Source organism: Colobus angolensis, unplaced genomic scaffold (genome assembly GCF_000951035.1).
Source record: "Colobus angolensis palliatus isolate OR3802 unplaced genomic scaffold, Cang.pa_1.0 Scaffold69, whole genome shotgun sequence".
NCBI classification, from domain to species: Eukaryota; Metazoa; Chordata; class Mammalia; order Primates; family Cercopithecidae; genus Colobus; species Colobus angolensis.
The window spans coordinates 3,117,423-3,122,855 of NW_012120598.1; the positions used below are offsets into that span (position 1 = coordinate 3,117,423).

General features: G+C 33.9%; 1 non-coding gene across 1 annotated transcript; it reads right to left on the reverse strand.

Moving 5' to 3' along the window:
- Window positions 1–86: 86 nt before the first annotated feature.
- TRNAK-UUU lies at window positions 87–159 on the reverse strand. Its single transcript has one exon. It is a non-coding gene; the product is annotated as a tRNA-Lys (tRNA).
- Between the last annotated feature and the right edge of the window lie 5,274 nt (window positions 160–5,433).

Here is a 5,433-nt window from a genome sequence, read left to right on the forward strand (position 1 = left end):
ATCTCCTGACCTTGTGATCCACCCGTCTCGGCCTCCCAAAGTGCTGGGATTACAGGCTTGAGCCACCGCGCCCGGCCAAAACACGACGCCTGAACAGGGACTTGAACCCTGGACCCTCAGATTAAAAGTCTGATGCTCTACCAACTGAGCTATCTGGGCTCCTACAACATTTCTTGAGCTCATATGATTTTTGAGAAATTTGGCTAAATATTGCAAGGGGCTACTAGGAACAACCCTCTATCTATGTTTAATAAACACAAGTGTGTTAAACACTAGGATACACGATTGTGTAAGATAACGGCCCTAAAATAGTTCAAACAAAGTTCATTGGAGTTTCATGTCTCAGGAGGTTGTATTGAATGGGAGGATCAGAGATACTTTATGGATGAAGTGGTGTTGAGATGAGACTTGGAAGAGTTGCAAAAAAGGAAGATGAGGTGGGAGGAAAACGCTAGCGTACATGAACAAATACAAATGCAGTGCAAAATGAACATTGTCTTAAAAGAGTAGCAAGGAGGACACGTGGTCTAGTGATTGAGGTATACATTTAAAAAAATAGGAGAGACTGACCCTAGAAAGGTAAGTTGAACTGTCTGAGGAAGGCCAGACTGAGGGTAACCAGCCAGCAATAGTGAATGCTTGCGTGTTCTTGACAAGTGGATGATAAATCATCCAACTGACATTTAAGAAAAATTATTCTGGCAGCATGGAATGACCTGGATGTAAATTGAGGAGAAAGGAGCAGAGACACTGATTTTCAGGTTTTCCTAGATTACATGTTAGATATAATGAAAGTTGAGCTCACAACAGTTATGATAAAATAAAGGAAGGAATTAATTCAAGAGACTTTGAAGAAGTAAAATCAAGGTCACTTGTCAATTTGATTGAATGTATAGCACGAGAAAAACTTTCTGACTGGAGAAGCATATTACTTTACAATTCATTCCTTCAAGAAATGTTGATCAACTGCATAAGTTAATTTCTAACTCTATTTGAAATCTAGATCTAGATAAGATAGAAATACTTAGTGATATGTTTGAAAATGGTTTTTTAACTACTAGTGTTTTGGGTGTCTGTGGATAAATTATGTATTTACATATGTATTATATATGCATATACACATATATGTACATGTGTGTACACAGTATATATATATATATACACACACACACATAATTTTAATCACCATTCATATTGCTGTCAAAAACAAACTCCATTTTAAACACATTAGAAGAATTATTGTAAATTACCACCATATTATGGGAAGATCAAGTCTTGAAACTGATTACAGTTGTCATATTGATAACATTAATAATACAAAGCATTAGCTGAGTATTCTTTATGTGCTAAAAACTGTGCTAGAAACTTTACACAGATTATTTCACTGAAACTTCACAGCAAGTCCAGAAGAGGACACTATTATAACCCTTTCTTTATAGATGAGGAACAGAGAAGTTTAAGAAAGTTGCTACACTCACAAGGGTTAAGAGAGAGAGCGAGAACAAGAAATTAGGCAGTCAAATTGAAAGTCTGTGTAACTGACAACTGGCCTCTTCTCAGTATTGGTCTTTAAGAGAAAGAGAGGTAGGTAATCCAGAGTGGACTCACAAGAGCACTGCTAGAATGCTGATGGGACCTGACATAGATCAGATGCAGAACAATTCTGAAGGACTGGGAAGATTTGTCTGGTTAAAAAGAAGTCTTGGATAGTGAGGCAGGGCACAGTGCATGTTTCCTGATTTTTTTTTTTCCTAATTAGTTTCTGTCCTATCTCTAGAAAATAGAAAACACTTCCCGAAATTGCTCCAAAATTGATTTCCCTTTGGTTGGCCCCAGCTGTCTAACGGCTAGAACTATTTAGAAATAGAGTGGGCCATACCCAGAGGCAATGAGTCCCCGTGCCTGAATGCTACATTTGAACAGTGCTTAGTAGGGGCAGTACACAGACAGTGCGGGCCTCATCGTAGGATTTTAAGTAGATGACATTTATATTTTGTTTACATCCTATTTTCCATCATTGTAAGATTATCAGTTAAGAGTATGATGCCCCAAAATAACTAGACAAAAATTTACTTGTTACTGTCTATATAAACAACCCTTACCTTACAGGGATATTTTCAGAGGAATTTGAAATAATCTGTGCAAAATGCTAGGCACATTGCCTCACATATAGTAAGTTCTCTATGCATATTGGCTGCTACATTGCATTTCATTACCCAGTTTTATGCATTTTAAAGTACTATTTCCTTAAAAACTGATATTTCATATCCAATTTAATGTTACATGAATGCAAGTTAATATACAATGTCAAATAGAATGTTTCTAAAATGTAAATTAATGGTTTACATCTTTTAAAAATTATAATTAAAGGATATAAATTAAAGAAATAGGCTAATTTTATAAAGACCATGCCAGTACTTAATATTAAGCAGATAAAACCATGAAATGAATTTCTGTTTCTGCTCCTTTAATATTATTACTTATTAAATTCTATATTATTTTCCCTGCCATACAAGCCAAGGCACACATATTGAGAAGGATTAGTCTGTCTAGTCAATAATGATATTTTGTGGTAATGGAGTGGTTTCAAGAACAATGTGTATATTATTTCCAGCCATAAACAGATAAATCAGTGGGCTGCAATGGGAGTGACTGGTATTTCCAGATCTGTTTGATCATGCCATTAAGTAGTGATTCATCTGCTGTCTATCATTAAAATTGGGATGATTTTCTCACTACTGTGAGATGACAGCATTTCTATTCATATCCCATTTCAACGAGTCAAGAAAAAACACAATAGCCAGAAATCACGATAACATGTATTTCAGATACGCAAATAAATTAGAAAGTGTCATAGAGCTCTACTGCTTAGAATTTAGTTTATATATAATAACACAAGCGTAATTGATAAAAATTATAGCACTTAACATATATCAAGAAATGTGCTATATGCTTTGCATAGATTATTTCATGTATCCCTTGGAAACAGCCTATTAAGTAAATAATTTGATACACTGACCGTAATTATGTAAATGTATCTCTAGTTATTGGGGAAGTGGATAAAATTATGTTATTTGATTATTTTACAATTATGGAAAGTTAGGATTTAAATGAAATATGATGACAGTCTACCTAAAATCCTAATGTGAAGCTTGAGCCTCCTAAGGTTCAGTGTTGTTCAGAATTTAATGTTTGTTCAATAGCATTTAATATTCAAACACAGGTAACTCATTGCCCTTGGTGGCACAGGGTTCAATGTCAGATTGGTACTGATATTTTTGAATTAATCATCTGGGATGGGGAGTGATATTTAGAGGAGAGGAAAAAATATGTATGTTTGTGTGTGTGTGTGTGTATTTATGTGTATAATATATAAAATTATATTCATACATATGTAAATGTAATAGAAATATACCTATAGAAGTATAATTATATATGTGTATATATATATTTTAAGAATAGTTACATGAAAAGTCACTAGATCTGTTTTGCTCCAGAAAACAATGATTTAGAATTAACAAATAGGTGTAGCTGTGAGGTTGATTCTTAATGAAAAAAAAAGGTAACAGGTCCTAAATTCTAATTATTTAATCTATGAAAAAGAAAAGAAGGAAGGAAGGGAAGAATAGAGGGGAAAAGGAAGGAAATGCTTTGTAAGGTGCTAAGTTTCTGCAATGGCCCAATTCATTCAAACGCTGGGAGTCTTTCTACCAGACCATTGTTTAAAAAGGGATTTGTGATGGGTTGAGATAAGACCAAAAAATTCATAGCATCTCTTAGAAACTCAATATTTTAATATGTTTTTGCTTTAATGCTCCTTGAAGGCTAGAGAATTATTTTGTAGTAAAATAAACTCTTTCTTCCCTCTCTTTAATGTCTAGATAATTTAAACTAAAGGGAATTTTCTAGCAGTAAGTGGCAATATTTAGAAAAATCTTATTTAGTTGGCTTAGATGGGAGAAATGCTAGAACTAACTGAATTTTTAAGATATGTGATATCCAGTTAAATCTATGTGTGTGTTTGTGTGTGTGTGTATGTATGTGATAAAATATACACAGACATATACACACACGTGTATTTAAGCATCACCACTACCACCATCAAAAACAAACTGGGTACTCAGCTTTTGGTCCAGTTACATGCTGATTCGTTTTTGTTGTGTCCCGGATGACTGAATTATCAGCTGAGTTGAGTTGGACATTGCTATATTAATATTTTCAAAGATGATTGATGATCAAGGCACAACATTTGAGAGATGAGAGTTCCAAGCATAGATGTTATCTGAGGTCAGATCAGAGAGATCTATGTTGAATCAACCAGGAAGAAGACCGAAGCAGCCACTCCAAAGAGAGATCTGGACAAAGAATTCTGTTGTAAACCAAATGCCAGATGATTGCTCTGTTTTAGGTAAAAACATTTAAATGGTCAAAAAGTTCCAACTGTCTTGAAAAATTATGTAAAAGCCATATTATGAAAGTCTAAATATTTCATGAAGTTCTATTAATCTTAGGATGAAATACAGCTAGATATTTAGCCTCAGGCATACAGAACGTTTTATGGAAAATGCAGAATGCCAGTAATATCTTTGCAAGTTTATGCACATTCCTATTTATATGCATGTTTTAGACTCTTCACAGAAAGAAAGTAATTTACCCGAACACTAAGGTCACTCACAGGACACAAAATCTTCTTACTTGAAAAGTTCCATATACAGATGAAAAATATGAGCTAAATAAATGGGTGGGGGTTTTCCCTTGTCTTGATTTTCAAATGTGTCAGTAGTAAAGACTTAAACCTTCGGAAATATTTTCCCTGAAAAAATAAAATCAATATTGGATCTTTGTTTTTCATGGCAAACTTTCTATTTTTCATATTTTGGTATTTTAAATTGTGATATATTTTTCTTCGTAGTGATCGTGGCAATAACAGCAGAGGGAATTTGCTAAAAGTCAAAATGTATACTTGCGTCTTGAGAAGCCAAGATAAAAATAAGCTAGTTATGCATTATTTCCCAGATTGGACAGCCTTTTAAATAAAAACATCACCTAAAGGTCTGAATTTTATCTTGTAATTTTGTTTTAGTTTCATTTTTTGGTTGGTTGATTGATAAAACTACAAAAGTACTTTGTAATAGAAATTCTATAATCTGATCAGCAAGATGTTGCAGAGAATATAAAGACAAAATACATTAGGAATAATTATTTTAATGTAATCGTTCAATTTAGAAAACAAGATCTGTGTGTCCTTGTTAAAAAAAAAGTGTGCGTGTGTGTGTGTGTGCATGTGTGTGTGTGTGTATCTCAGTAGAAAGAGCTGGAATTCCATTTCCAGGTGAAAGAGGTGTGTTAATGCATCAAACAGCTGAGAATTGCCAAGGCATTTCTGAGATCATGACAGCCCTGTACTTACACTTCCTGATAATGAGTTATAAA